A 16,711-nucleotide genomic window follows, 5' to 3' on the forward strand; every position below is an offset into this window, starting at 1 on the left:
TTATCTTAAAAAAAGTATAAAACCAGAAATTGAAGGTTATTGACTTTGTTCAGCACTCACGGCCTCTTCCTTAGGGTCAATATTTGCCTCAAGAAAAATGTGTTTAGATAATACACCATAATGATAACAATATAACTACTATAGAAATTAGGTAGCCAATGAACTCTTAAGTAATAAACAACAGTGTAATCGAGATGTTTCAGCATCCAATACCTGAGCGGCAAGGAGAATAGCATCCATATTTTGTTTGCTACCAGGTCTAACCATTTGAGACAACCAAAGTAGAATAAACTATCCTTTCTATAAGTTCATTGGGGAATAAATTGCTGAACAGATGTTTGCATCAATTACAACATTTCAGCTTTAGTCAAGATCAGCTGTAAGTTTGTAATGTGCTCCTGTAGCATTGGAGCAGCAACAAAAGTAGTTACAACAACGAAACAGCAGTCACTGAATATTTGATTATAGACAATAGCATGATCAAGCTTTCCATATTATAGATGGGTAATAAATCCCCCTGCCAGCAGGTCAGGGTGAAGAAAAGAGGAGAGAAAAAAAAAAGGAGGGGAAGAACCTCATGTGCACATACAAACACAGCTACAAAATCTTGCTGGGTTACAAGAAGATTGCCATAGGGTAATACTTCAACTAGCGCAGTGGATATACACGGTTAGGACAAATTCTGCATTGTCATTTGGGCCATCATAGTCCCATGGTGCATTGCTAGTTTAAATCTCAGGCTTTAAGTCCCAGTGTGCATATGCAGGGTGTTGCTCTGGATAGCCAATCAGCATGACTTCCACAATAGTTACCACTCACAAATTAGCACCATCTAGTTACTTCTATTTAACATCAGCGGAATCGGTACCAGGCACTGTACCAGTTGCCCGATAGGATGAGTCGTTACGAGCCTGCCAATCGGACGAGTCGGTACAGGCCCGTGCTGTGCCATGCTGGGCCCGTACCGACATAGTAGAAGAGGCGGGGGAGAGGACGAACAAGAGAAGAAAAGAGAGAGAAGTCGGAGAGAGGGAGGGAGGCCGACGAAAGGTGGTGGAGGCCGGCGGCGGGGCAGCAAGCGGAGGTCGCGGCCGTTCTCCTGTCTCGTTCAAAACAGGGGTCCGACAACTAAAAAAATTGCAATTTTTATGTGAAGTTGGCAAGCCATCCGTTGGCCCTCCGCCGGCCTCCCTCCCCAACTCGCTCTCTTTTTTTCTCTTTCCTTCTCCTTCTCCATCTTCGGCAACAGTTTTTGTTTCCGCTGCCGGAACCGTCCCGGTGAGCTGCTGGGATGGCTGGGAATGGCCGGAACCGTGCCGGGACGGCTTGGAACAGCCGGAACCACTCAGTTCAGGACGATTCCGCCGACCCTGCTCCCAATAGATGTGATCTTTGCCTGTTGAGTCACACGCATCGCATGTGCTTCATGTCCCAATATTTGCAACAAATGGCACAAGATGATTCTAGTTCCTAGTCTTGCACACGCTGAGTGTTCTGCAGTGCCACTTCTCTTGGTGACAACCCACCTCCGGTTATACCCCCACCAACCTGCCCCAGCCCTGATCCAACTCCATGCTGCAATTGTTTGCTCAGCCTTGAAAGAGCTCTGAGGTGCAATTATGCCTTGCAAAACCTTTTCTCCAGCACCCAACCCATTCGCAGTTGACACCAGTTCATCCATGACTGCTACAGCTCTGCAATAGTACTTCCAGCACACTCAGTGATCCCAACACAATGTGCTTTCCACAAGCTGCGACACAGTGGCATATACATGTGGATTCTGAGCTGCATCCACAGGAGTTTGCTGGAGCAGTGCTATAAGCATCAAGAGTATCACTTGCTGGTCATCAACTGGAACCCTCTCAGAAGCCTCAGCAAGTGCCCAAATGCTAAAAATGAGTGTTTTTGAAACCATTGTGCACAAATTGGTGTTGATGCACAGTTAAAGAGATCTTCAATAGATGTGATTTCACCATGTGTATAAGCTAGAAATACTTCTGCAAGATCTTCTAGCGATTTTGCATGGCGCCAAAATGAAATGTTCGATGAACATAGCATGTTTTCTGGTACTGCTCTTGTAGAGGTGAAGCTAAGCCAGTGGAGACTGGTAACCTCACGAGCTGTAATCTATGCCATGGCAGCAAGCCTGTGATGTGCATCAAAAGCCATTCCGAATTCCCAAATATCAAATCACACGCGGAAACTGTAATTCGAGATGGTACCTCAATAGCAGACCCATGGCTCACAGGGTCATGAGCCCTTTCAGCACTAGCAGCTGCACACCTTCAAAGGCTCACTTTTCCACTCTCTGCTGGCATTGGTTCTCCACCAGTCCATGTTTTGTGCCTGTGAAATTCCGTTGCATCACAACCATCGGTATCAAACTCGCCATGAGGCATGCTAGATAGTAACATATTCTTGTGAAATATCGATTGTTTGTTGGACCCTGTAAATCATGTGAAAGTAGGATACTCCAAATTCAGGGGTCAGAGAGTTTCATAAAACATTCTTGGTATCTGTTCACAGAATGATAGCCAATCAATTACTCGGGCAAAGAGCTCCAGCATCTGACAATAGATATGCACAAAGTCTATAAATGCAACATGACAATGCAGCCCAGAAAAGCTGCGAGTAGAGTATCACCTTCTCAGGCTCCATATTCTCTACCATCATTTGCAGTGTCGAGAATCTCCATTGCAAAGCCTAAAACTGCAGGAACAGAATTTCCAAGACATCTATGAAGGCACCGGAGGAGCATTACACAACCATCACTTTTTACGCTAGGTCGTATAGCTTGGTATATCTGATGAGAATGGCATGCAAGATGCCTGGATGTACATACCATAGCCCACTTCAGTGCCTCGGCAAACCATGTTTCACGAAGGTTCCCCCTTCGGGAAAAAAAGGCATCCGCCATGCTCACTACAAGTGTCGACAGCAGTGCAGTACTAGGGAGTTCTGTTCTCATAGGCGTAGGGCCCTCATTCTCCCACATTAAACTGCCATGCTTAGACTGAATGTACTTCCTTAAGCTCACCACTTGCTGCTTATTCTCCCCCTCACTGCTCACGACCTCCCATAATTCTAACAAGCAGGCGAATAGAGAAGATTAACAAGCAGATGCTGACAGTGCTCAAGCACAATATCTTATGAGCTATCCATAGAAACACATGTAACATGGAAGAGTCGAATCAATGTTATTTCTGCATGGGAAAGCAAGTGTTGATGGTTCCCCTGCAAGGCTCATTGGAGCTCAATTGCATTAAACCCATGAAGGCCACTGCTCCCAGGATGCAAAATATCCTCACCAGAGTTTGGTGCATCAATTAATCAACCACCACTGTCCCGAGACATATGGCGACTCCTTAAGTTTGCAGTTGATCTCCGGACCCATCAACAGCCCTGACATTCTCAGGACCCATCCTCTAAGATATATAGCTCCAGAATTTGTGGCTCCAGAATTTGACCTGATCTATAGCACTCAACTTCTCTGCATAGTCACTGATGCTTTCCTGGCCCCATGTGATGCCCATGTGATGCCTGTATCATCAAACCAGGTAAGAAGGAGATTAAAAAGCTTCTTTCAAGTTCTGACATCAAACCTTTCAGACTTTGACTCCACAAATTCTGGAGCAAGATATCTTAGAAGAGCAGCTAATGCACAGCAAAGAGGTTGTAATTCCTGAAAGCTATCAGAAGATGATGTGTTGATATGACAGTATGTCTCTTCAATGAATCTCAGAAAATGTTAGCACAAAACCTTTGAGGCTAAGCATCCTCGGCCAAACCTTCTCAGCAATTGTCCGGCATATCTTTGCAATGCGAGCAAGAAGTTCTTCATGGTGGACCTTATGATTCTGCATGCATATGAACATTGTAAGGCTTTCTCTATCATGATAGCATACCAAATGCTCAAATAATACTTCGATTCAGTTGGAAAAATTATGAAATGAACTAGAATGGGTTTGTCCTTTTTCTTTCACTCAAATGACTCAGCCCACTGATTTGCTCAGGTTATACATACATATACATATGCAAAATAAGAAAATGTAAAATCTTCAGATATATTTTAATAATTGAGACTATAGTTGTCTTTGTTTCTATTGATCAAATAATTCTGAAATAATGGCATTTTAATAATCTAAAATGCACATTTATAACCTGGAGAGTTGATATCACTATGAAATGCTAATGAATTGATAAAAAAAGATCACAATGCATATTTTAGCAGCTAATAGGAGCACATTTCCCCGTAATAGCATAATTCAAATGCCAAACTTTCCAAAATATAATGTTCTATAGGCCTGACTAGCTAAACACTTGCTCGTTAAAGTAACAAATAACTCAATGTAATTCTTTAAGAACTAAAATCCAAATTCAAAATAAGCTTTAAGAAAGAATATCCATCCATCGGTGAGTCAAAACTTCCTTGTGACATTACCAACGGGCACCTACAACACCAAAAGCTTAATCAAGGATGATATTCAAAATATTTCATGCCATTACCGAAGGGCACCAAAACAACCAATAAAATTATACCCAAATTGATCAATAACCTGAATTGCTTGACCAACCGAATGTAAATGATGCATTTAGCTAAAAAAACCTAATAACTATTTTGACATATTTGTGTGTGATAACAAAATGTGGCTCAGTCAGCTATATTTTTTCCTTCATCTCCGATGGAACTGATGGAACTTCTTCAACAAAGGTTGCAAGCTTGCCAAACATGAATGCATACTTCCAGGTGTGAGTGACCAAGAGCAGTGGCAGCAGCTTGCAAGAAAAGATAAAAAGTTGATTTTTTGTTACAAGTCATTCCAATTTTACACAAAAAACTCAAGATGCAACAAAGAAACTTACAATTAAAACCTCTTAATTTGTAAAACTGCTATACAATTGGAGTAAAATAAAAGCTCACATAAGATCATGCAAAATTTTATCATTTATACCTACCCGTGAGGTATAGATTCAACAAAGTAATATCTAGATATCATCCGAAAAACAATTTTGAGGATACAATACATAGGGAGAAGTGAAATAGTAAAATCCATTTCATATCAATTTGGATGTGAACCCATCAATATAAACAAGTATACCCTGCTTTGGAAAGAAAATGATTGTAAAAAAGGTACATGTTTTGGCATCGGAAAGAATTAGAGCTAGATACTGAAAGTTAGTTGTTGGATTTTTATTTGCTTTACTCGCCTCTTTAAACTTTTCTTAAAAAAATTGAGGAAGTAAATAATTTTGTCAGATTTCAGCATAAATTAAAAAGCGAGTATCTACACTGATGCTAGAGGTTATCAAAAATTATAAATGAATTGAGATTTTTCCTAAAGGATAACAAAAGATTTTAAAATAGGAGCAGAATATCATCCCTGCTGTAGCAAGCATAGTGAGAGATGGCTCCAATGCCAATTAAATAAAAAAAAAAATCGGGTGGTTTTACACAACTAGATGCCCTTATAGGGAACAAAATGGTCTGCATGGCCACTGGGATAGGGATACAAAACAGAATTTTCTGGTATGCCTCTAAAAGGGGCTTTGAGTATCAACCATCAAGGTTATCAAATGCCTAGGCAAGGACAAGTGGTGGACTGCCACCATACCCTAGGAAGCCATCTACCAAGGAGCCCACCAAACATTAAATTATGCATGTCTTCAGTGCCATAAATAAGAAAATGCACAAATACAAATTTTATAATCACGAACTTCCTTTTCTTGTACCTATTTTCACAATCCAAAAAATCAAGACATGGTCATAACTCATAACCAAGATTCGCATCTTAGTACTGGACCCCATACTGGTGCCACACAAGCACAATATCGGTACGGTATAGTACGAGATTTTTTGATGTACCAAGTGCCGGTATGCCATCCATATCAAGTACCAGTATCGAACCAATACGGTACAGTATTGTACGCCCCATACCGTCTGGTTCGGGCCGCTACGGTGAACCATGGTCAGAACCAAGATTTTAAGTCTCGATAGGACGGTGGGTGACCCAACCATCGTGTCTCGTTCCTATGAGAAAATGAGACCGGGGCAGAGTTGGGACTCCGAAACCCATCCATGCAAAGAAAGAAGAAGAAAGAAAGGAATGAAAGATGAAGAAAAGAAAAAGTGAAAGAAAAGAAGGGGAAGAAAAAAGAAAAAAAGAAATGAAGGGAGAAGAAAAAAGAAAGAAGGGAAGGAAAGAAGGAAGAAAGGAAAGAGAAAGAAGAAGAAAAAGGAAAAAAGAAAAAAAAGGAAGGGATAAGAAAAGAAGAAAAAGAAAATTAAAAGAAAGGAAGCTAGAAAAAAAAGAAAAGAAAGAAAGGAAAGAAAAAAAAAAGAAACAAAAGAAAGAAAGAAAGGAAGGAAGGAAGAAAAGAGGGGGAGAGACAGAGGATATCTATTAAGATGCATGACTGGGATTGCCGCCAGGATGGGGCGGGACAGCGGGGTGTCCCATTCCTTAGAGAAACCGGGACACCCTCATCCCACAAAATTTTAAACCTTGAGAACATGAAACACTTACACAGCCATAACTTGCAAGAGTTGTAATTATAGGCTTATAGGCCCTAGCATACACCACATGGTATTCCATAAAACAACATAAAATTGGGGGAAAATAGGTCTATATCAAGCTGAAATACTCACCGATCTATCTTCCAAATTTATTTCCATTTCATCCTATATCCATTTTGCAGCATTGGGTTCCTCACCACCAGCAAGTCATACATTTTCTCTCGAAATAATCTTCATCAGCATACCCTTCACCCTCAGTCACATTTTCAAAAGCAAATTATCTCTCTCTTTATTAATTGGATCCAATATCTGACATGAGAATTGAACTCCGTCTTCACTTCTACTATTCATAGATGCTCTTGTTGTCCTTCTTGGTTATCGTGACCCTTCAACGCTTGTTTAGCTTTTAAAGCTTCAACAACTTGCATACATATTAGATCATCTAGTAGATTACACCAAATACATGTTCGTTAACAGTATTTTTCACATCAGTTAAATCTGGTTCAGAGGTTTGACTTAAAAAGAATGTGTACTAGGTCTCCATCATATGACTCACACAAATATAGTTGCAAACATGGGAGCAGTCTATACCTTGAGGGGGACTCCTCTGTGGGGATCGTCTGGGTTCGAGGATTGGACAGATATGGTGATGGCTATCCTCTTATCCGTGATACTCGTAGGTTGGCTCAGGAGTTGAGCGATTTTCAGGCTTTACACGTTTTTCGGGAGGCAAGTAGCGCAGTAGACTGGGTTACCTCCTATGTTGCCCGACACTCCGGAGAGATCTTTTGGACATTGGTAGGAGAGATACCACCTACTCTGTACTCTTTTCTTTCTTCTGACATGGCTGGATGTACTCACGTTAAAGCTATATGAAATGCCGTTTTTACCAAAAAAAAAAAACATGGGAGCAGTCATCGAGCCAGTAGCCAGTAGGGTTGATGGAGGTGAGGGAGTCGACATCAACACTGACATGGTTGGCATTGATGTTGGCGTACTCCTGATTCTGAAAGACATCAAGCAAGCGTAACGGCAACGATGCAGGAGGTGAGGTCATCATCGGTGCCAAGGGTGTCGGCGATGGGGGCAAAGAGGAAGGTGAGGTCATGGCAGGGAAGGATGTCGGGGTTGTGGGCCATGAAGAATGGGAAGCCACCCCTTGTTTGCTCCTGCATGAGCTTCTCGAGTGCTGCTGACCTCGGTCTTCATTGCTGGCTTCACGTAGTCCTCATGATTCTCCTCCAGCTTATGCTCCAGAAACTCCAGCGCTAGGTTCCCAACCAAGCTCCTGAGACCACCACCTTCGCCACTTGGCCCCTTATGGAGCTTGTCCATGATGACCTTCATGAACTTCTTGACCTTAGGGCTGGCTTCCTCGCCAAAGACATCAAACAAGGTTGGCCTGATGCTTCCCACATGAATGTCTTGCCTGCCTGCCTTCTGCTTCAAGATCTCTTATCAATGCGGACAGGGGGAGGGAGTTGTTCCTTATGTGACCATGCTCGTTGTACTGGCTGCTGATGTCATCATCCTCGGCTTCATGGTAGCCGTGGTGGTGATGGCCCTCATGATCAGGGATGTGGATATCACGAAACTCGAAGGCCTCGTGGATTTGTTGTTTCAAGGCCATGAAGCTAAAGCCGGAATCAGAACTTTCTTTCCCTTGCTTAGTGCTCTCGCCTATTTGCTCCTTGGATTCATCGATCAGGCCACCACTGTGGCAGGAATCCAACACAATGGTGATGTCGCAGCCCTCTGAGACTTTGCCAACAAACTCTCTGAAATTATAATCTGCACAAAAAAAAAGAAGACGTTCTGCTCCATTATAATTGTTACAAGTGCCAAGCCCCAAATCCAGTACTTAGGTCTGGTACGCGACCGGCCGCTTGAGCCCTAGAGCAGTGCTCTTAAGATCATGCAAGACCTAAGATGAACAAAAATTTGATAATTCTATAATTAATTAATTAATTTAAATAGATAAATCCATCGTATTCAAATAATTAAATTGTTTCAATTACAAGATATATCAAAATAAACTAACTAGCTGATGACTGTGACACTTGCACGCTGCGCCCATCCCATCTATGTCTATGCATCCTGCAGCTCTGAAAAAGAGAGAGAACGGGTGCCGAGCTTTACAGTCCAGTAAGAATTTTCACACATCCACACCAACACAATAATAATATAAGTTTGAAAAACCGCAAGAAATCGTTGCACACGTTATGAAATCACAAACCGACTATCAATAATACTCGAATAATCATTATAAATATGCATATTATATATCAGTAGAAATCCAGCTACTCAAGAGTGATATAGCATATGATATCTCATAATTCTTCATTAGTGTTTTCAATATTTTCATTCCATTCCTTTTCAATTTGATTCGGATCAATTATCTTATCGACTTTGGGCCAAATCTCGGTCACATTCTCCAACCTGTGGTGGGGCTGCCAAGATAACATTTTCAGCCTATGGCAGGGCTGCCAATTTTAGTTTTATATTTATCAGCCTATGATGGGGCTGCCACATATCACATTTTCAGCCTATGGCGGGGCCTGCCAATTGTAGTTCCATATTAACAGCCTGTGATGAGGCTGCCAAGTACCACCTTTTCAGCCTGTGACGAGGCCTGCCACAATAACAAAATAAGCCCGAAGTTCTTGTTTATTCAGTCAAGCTCACATCCACATATCAATTCCTTTTTATTTATTTCTAACTTTAGACTAACAACAGTCACATTTTTAGCCCATGACAGGACAACCAATATCATATGGTTAGTCCAGAGCAACACATCCATTAGTCCGATTATGCAAGTATAGGTTATACATATACATACATCCATTATAATACCAATCACAAACAAATACAATCAAAATACAATTTAATATAAACTATTCTTGCTTTTTACTTATCTGGATCATAGCATTCATAAGTATATAGATACAAAAGAATTTATATCATACAGGTCGGCGTAGAAGAATTCTTACCTCTTTGCTGACAACCTAGATAGACTACTGTGATCTATGAACTGGGGCACATAGAAGCCTGCTCAATGTCTCTTTGTCCAACAGATTGTTTCCTTATGTAACCAAGTCAATATTAAAAATTACCTGAAGTATCCGACAACCCAGAACCCTCTATTAACCCAAGACTATCCAGTAGTCCTTACAAACAGTGGTCTCCCCAGATCAAACTAGAGATAAAAATAGTTCAAATAGAGAAAGAAAGCCTAGAGAGAGAAAGTCCAGTAGAGAGAGAAACAAGAAAAGAGAAACCAAGAGAGAGGAGAGAGAACGAAGAGAGAGGGCTCTCTTTTCCTTCTCCAAAACAGGGGAGACGTTCTCTCCCTTTCCTCTTCTCGGACCAGGGGTGGCGCGGCCAAGGGTGGTCGGCTCCGGCGGCGGCGGCCCAGGGTGGTCTCCCTGCTAAGATATCGCCGGCGATGGTGGTCGGCCGGCGCAAGGAAGAAGAGAGATCAAGAAGAAACGCAATCAATCTCAGCCTAGATCATGGATGATTCCATAGAGCAACGACCACTTGAACTCAGAGCACTCGGGAGGTGGGGAAGCTTGGCCAAACCCGGCAGGCGGTGGCGGCAGGGCTCGGAAGAAGAGACTGAAATAGGGCTCCCTTGTTTCGGACAGTCCTCCGGCCATTCGCCGTTTCAAACCCCAAGTAACAGGGTGGCCTAACAACAGAAAGCAGGAGAACAAGATGCAGGACACGTACCTCGGTCCGGCGAGTGGTCCGGCGTCGGAAGAGGCAACTTGGAATCGGCGGCAATTTTCGGCGATTTGGGTGGAGGAAATCAAAGGGGAAGGAGGAGGATTTAAATAGGCAAATTCCTCGAGTTCTACTCGAACTCGGATTGCCTGGTATCCTCGATTTCTGCCGGAAATCAGAGAAGAAGAAGAAGACGACACCAACTGAGTCTCTTCTCTGTATCGTGCCTGTGGCACGATTTGCCCGAGGACTGGCCTCGTCAGGGTCGGCCCATAAGCCCAAGGGCTGGGCTGGGCGCTATTGGATTGGGGCTGCCCACTCCAGGCTGGCCCACGAGCCCTGAAAATCAGGGTTATTACAACAAGAATCACAGCCAAGCCCTTTTACGATATAACTAGCTCAATCGTCTGAGAGAGAAGGCATTAGAAAACATTGTTATTTGGGTTGGGGCTTCCCTGGTTCAGATTCAAGTGCATAAATTAGCAACAATTTTGAAATGAACTAGGTCTGCTTGTGGCAGGATAAGAAAATTAATTTTCATTTATTTTTGTAATCTATTTTCTTTTTTTTTCCCCTGATTTCTGCAAAGTTCGTTGACAAAATGCTCGGGGTTCATAGCACATACGTGTCCATTTATACATGAGAACATTTTAAGAGACGGTAAAAAAGAAAAGATGGAGGGTTTTATCATGTTAAAGTTTTAACCAAATACACTTATATGTAAAATTTCTAATACATTATTTTGTTTTCACATTGTCCAAAATTGTAATCTTAATGACTTCAACCGGTATGAATTTGCGCTTCTTTCTGATCAAGTAAATTAGCTAATTATGTTACAGAAACTATAATCCAAGTTTGAATTCAGTGTATATTCCATCTCATTCACATTGCAACCAGAAAAAGGAAAACAAACCAGACATATCCACTGGAAGAAATTTCAGAACGTCCATACTCGAATTCTGAAAGAATATTACTTTGTCTTTATCCAGAAAATTTTTTTAGTGAGTCGATAGTGGTGAATACACAGCAAAGGATACATCTAAAGCAATCTATCTTTACTAATCTAAAGAGATTTTACGAGAACAAATATCGGCCGAGCAAACCTCATTTACTACAAACTTTTCATTTCATCCATCTATCTACTTGAGCAAAAGAGTGGCAAGCCCATCGGTTCTCCATTCCATTCATCTATATATAGGAAAGAGAGAAAAACGAAACCGAACGAGAGGGAGGAGGAGAGGGTTGTATCTTTCGACGTTGCCTGTCGGATTGCGACATGCACGGATCTGAAAGCACTCCGATCTTTCCTATTCACTGCCTACACACATCTCGAAGCATCAATCGCGGAAGGGTCAATTCGCGCGAAAGAAAGATGCAACCCCGTCCCGAGAGGGAGGGGGTAAAAAGATTAAAAAGAATGCATGGAAATTTCCTAAATATCAAATTTTTCATAAATATTTTTTTAAAATTAATATTTGGATGTATACTCTCATAAAATACTTATTTTGCTATTTTACTTATTTTTTTATCTTTATTTTTGTATATACGCACATGCTATCTAACACTATTAAAAAATTAATAGTTTTAAATTAAAATAACTAAAATATTTTTATTAAGTAAATACATAAAAAAATATCTATAAGATGATCGTAATAGAAAATAAAAAAATAATTTCAAAATTTTAATTTATTTTTAATTAAAATAAATATGGTTTTTATTAACGATATTAGAAGAACCATTATATTAGGAGTATTTATGCAAAAACTATGTTTTATGAAGGTACAAATATTTATATAAATATGAAGAGAGTATTTACGTAAATTTGAATTGTTAGAAGGGTATTTATGAAAAAATCTCCAAGACAACAATCAAACCAACGCCCGACGAAGAAGGATGGATGGGACAGACCGGCAACAAGGTTCATATCCAAGGCTGGCCCGACCCTTAGGGGACCTAGGCGGTCGCCTAAGGTTCCGGCCCAAAGAAAGGCCCCGCAGGGCATAGGCTCAAAGAAAAGCTACAGTAAAATTTTAACTTTTCTTCGTTGTTACAGTGCTACGGCTACTTCCATCGCACTAGGAGCTACTCTCCATTGCATCGGGGGCTACTTCCCATCGCACCAGAGGCATCAAAGGCAGAAAAGACGTGGAAAACAATTTGAAAAGCATGGAAACAGAGTGAAAAGTAGAGGTTCTGTCGCACTGTTGTAGGCTTGCAGCCAGAAAAAAGAAACTTCATCGACTCTTCTAGTCTTCTTTCTCAGTTCCTTTATTGTACCTTTGAGGACATCCTCTTTGAGGAGGTGGCGAAGAGGAAGAGCACCGTGATCTGGTCTATCCACCGGCCAACAACCATCTTTGGCTTCTCCCCATCCAAGCCTCATGAATTTGGTGGAGACTCTCTACGTCTACGCTGCAATTTGCCGGCCAGAGGGGGCACCTCTCCTGTGGCCGGGGAGCCGGGTGGCTCGGAAGGGGTTTAGCAATGCCTCCGAATCTCCGATGCCGACCTCATCGTCGAGCAGTAGATCTGGACGGCAGTCGATCCGTATGCCAGGAACGAGGCCTTCAATTATAGCAATGGGGATGTGTTCAAGTGGAAGCACTTCTGGCTGTTGCTGGCGAAGGCGTTTGGAGTGGAGTAGGTCGGATACCGAGAGGAGGAGGCTCGATTCAAGCTGGTGGACGCCATGAAGGGGAAAGAAGCATTGTGGGAGGAGATGGTGGCGGACCACAGGCTCTTACCGAAGAGGCTAGAGGACGTTGGCAACTAGTGGTTTGTCGATCGACGCAAACCTCTGCAACAAATGTGGGTATAAATTTTTCTCTCTCTTCTCTCTTTTTTGAATGTTAATCCGTGATCTATATGTTTTATCTGATGTTTTTTAGTCCTAAGAATCTTGAAGTGTCTAGCTTTTTCTTTAAGTAGTATTTGGAGGTGGTTTTTGTTTCTTTGTTGGATATGATTGAAAGTTTGGATTTGGGGGAGGGTGGAGATTTGGATTTCAGGTTTTATTGTTCTCAGGTACAAGATCTTACGGCTTGCGTTTGTTCTCTTGTAGTGTTTGTTGGTCGTAAGATTATATAGAGATACTGATAATGTTATTGGTTTCTTGATGTACTGAATTGTCTGAATTTATGATTTTTGTAGGTGTGCATGGTTTATTGTATTATGAATTTCTAATCTGTTTTACTCTGGTTACTCCTTTTTCAATATGTTTAGGGCTGCCATGTAGGCTTACATGATTATTTTTTACCTCTTTGAAATTTTGAAATGCACAAGTGTTTTTTTCCAAAAAGTTTGATCACAAATTTTGCATGACTAATTATTTTTAAATAATTTTTTAAAGTATTTTACATTTATTATTTTTTTATTATTAAAAAAATTTTATTAGTGAGGCCGCATTTGGCCGCCCCTGTTCATGTCGCAGGGTACGATGCATTCGTCGTAGCCAGTGTCGTCGTCGTCGTCGTTGCCGGTCTCGGAGGGGACGCGGGTGCCGCGGCCGCTGTAGTGGAAGAAGAGGTAGTCGCCGGGGCGGGTGAAGGCGACGAGGTTGGCGACGGCGCGGCGGATGTTGGCTCCTGTGGACTTGGGGTAGGACTCGTCGGTGTCGATGAGGATGGCGATGTCCTCCTCTGCGAAGCCGTAGCGCTCCACCAGGAAGCGGTGCATCCGCCGCACGCCGTTGATGCACCCCTTCAGCTCCGCCTTCGTCCCCGGGTAGTTGCACCCCACCAGCAAAACCTTCTTCCCCATCTCCGATGCGATCTCCTCCTCCGTTTGCTTTGAGTTGGATGGATTTGGTGGAATTAATTCGACTTTATGGTGGTAGCCGGTGATGGCATTGGTTTTTATTGCCCTTCGCATAGCTTGTAATCACTTTCCCATCTCTGGTTCCTTGGTTCAAGATTTCCCACAGGAGAATGTTTTCGGTGGGTGGTCTCATTTCATTCCATGGACGCCATCTTGTGACCACATCCTGCCGGCTGAAATGAGCCGGGCCGGGATAAGATTCTGGATGATCTTACGATGCTAAAGCCTTGCTGGGCCAGCCCAACTTCACATCAAATTATGCGACTACTATTACTGCCTTCAGTTCTTGTCCACTTGGCCCCAGCTCTGCATAATTTCTTATTTGAATTGAAAACAAGCTGAGTTATCCTGGATTATGACTACTAAACTTGCACTCAAGATCATCAATATCAAAGGAGCATCCAGGCTTAACATGAGATTAGTTAGAAATGTTAAAGCTTGCATATCATCCAAATGACCCTGCTTGAGGAGAAACTATATCCTACATGGCGTGCACCATATTGCCGTGCATGCTACCAATCACAACCCGTGTTCTTGTAATAGTGCATCGAGATGGGCACTTGATGAATGAGTCCATAGAAAAGAGCGGCTATAACTGACGGCATGCACAACCATACGATGCATGCCATGTAGGGTATAATTTCTCGTGTTTGAGAGCGTTGAGGCAGTGGGAGTTATCTCTTCCTAGCTTCTTTATAATATGAGCCATGGAGTGATGATTGACTCTCGACCTAAGTTTTGTTTCCGACTCGAACAAGCTTGAATGGTGTCGCTGTCAAGCCAAGCCCGAGTTCTTCGTTAGTTGCTTAGTTCATCGATAGTTGTATGAAGGGGCAGCCTAGGCATTTCATTAATCATTCCACATTTACATCACACATTACGTGAATTTAAGCCTTTTAGGAACTGTCTAAATATCTTGAAGGATTAAGGGAGCAAGTGCAACCCTTTTTTTCTTTTTCTTTTTCCGTAGGAAAGGAAAATTACCTACATGTGCGAATGAAAACCGGAAACAAGTGCAACTCAACCGACAACCCTGCAGCCATATCCGCAATCAGGTTGAGTGCACGTATATGATACGTAACCTATTGAACAATTGGGCCATGTGGGCTATTGTGTTGGCCCAGAAAATTCTTGCTTTAGCTCATGCTGCTCATCTGACTGGAAAGTTGGGGCGGAAGTTCCAGGTATAACCTTTAACGCACTAAATTAGTACCATGACCTAGTGGGCCTAACATATTGGTTGGGTACAGTGATCCATGGGCTGGCCCAAGTTAATATACCTTCTCACTCATGCCACCAGTAATTAACGCTCTTAAAACAGGTTCAGAAGTTAAGAAGTTATCCTACCGTTCCAAATTGGCTCAACTGGTTGGTTTCCTCTTTTTATTCTTCACATTGATAGAATGTGCTTAAACAAAATTAACAAGCCATAAAATCTAAAAAAGTTTTTATGAAAAGTAAGTCTCCCCTTAGTTTTCAGAAATCTATTTTACATAGAATTATATTTTATGGATATTACACTAGATGATATGCAAACAATTATTAGCATAATCTATCAAAGATTACATTTCGACTTCGAAATCTACCAAAGTTGCACTTCTTTTATTTTTACAAGATACATGAGCATAGTTATAAGTTTCTCAAAATACCCTTATCATTATTACTGAATAAAAGAAATCAAAGCAAAGATATCTTGGTCATTCAAGATTTGTACATGGAGACCAAATCCAATGATGATATACATTCTAGCGTATCTCATAGCGTCAAACCTAGAAAAGAAAATTTTTATTACAACCTTAACGAATAAATATAGGCAAGGAAATGGTGCTCGAAATAATTTATGTGATAGGAATATCCTTTTGAGGGACAAATAATTGAAGGTAACGAATGGTTTCTTAGCAAAAAGGGACAAACAATGGATTGTATTTTTGTTCATGTCATTATTTGTGGACCTAGTCAAAAGGATCAAATTTACTGAATGTACACATTCTAATATACCAAAAAATTTAAAATGAAAAAGAACTTTCATTGTAACCTTATCTAATACGTATATATAAAGAGGGAATAGCAATAGAGTGAACCTGCTCAAACAAAACATAACCACCAAACAGTTTTAGGTAGAAACCCAATGGCCATCCATTAGGTTACAATACAGAAGGACGTAGTAATTGTGGGAGGAGCCTCTCAGGCCTTTCTGTAGCTGTTTGTCTAAATCGCCTCTTCATATAATAGATTACTTGGTTAAGTGAAGCATCAAGCAGATGTACATCTCTTCTCTTTCTTCTCCAATATGATATTACTTGTTGCTGGAAATTGGACCCGGGGGCAGTCGCGGGGCTGAGGCGGAGGAGCTCCAATGGGAATCAGCGGGGCACAGGTGGCGGCGGTCCATCGGCGAGCGGCGTCCTCCGGAAGGCCTGTAAGAAGCCGGTGGCCGGGATTTACGGCTCCGGCCCTCCGATGCTCAAGTCAGAGGGGGAATATATCAATAAAAAGGGGGTCCTCCTTAGTGCGGTAGAGGAGTTTTCCTTTTATAGTGGGGTGCCGGGTTACCTGTGATGCGACAGGACCGGGTTGCAGTATGGCTGAGCATGTCGCCTGTATTAGTGCACGGTCACATGAATTAATGCCTTGCCGTAGAGGATGAGATCGGAA

General features: G+C 41.9%; 2 pseudogenes; both read right to left on the reverse strand.

Moving 5' to 3' along the window:
* Positions 1-282: 282 nt before the first annotated feature.
* LOC103711422 lies at positions 283-2,453 on the reverse strand (annotated as a pseudogene).
* LOC103711423 lies at positions 428-14,294 on the reverse strand (annotated as a pseudogene).
* Between the last annotated feature and the right edge of the window lie 2,417 nt (positions 14,295-16,711).

The sequence above is a fragment of the Phoenix dactylifera genome, chromosome 16, assembly GCF_009389715.1.
Source record: "Phoenix dactylifera cultivar Barhee BC4 chromosome 16, palm_55x_up_171113_PBpolish2nd_filt_p, whole genome shotgun sequence".
Taxonomy (NCBI): domain Eukaryota; kingdom Viridiplantae; phylum Streptophyta; class Magnoliopsida; order Arecales; family Arecaceae; genus Phoenix; species Phoenix dactylifera.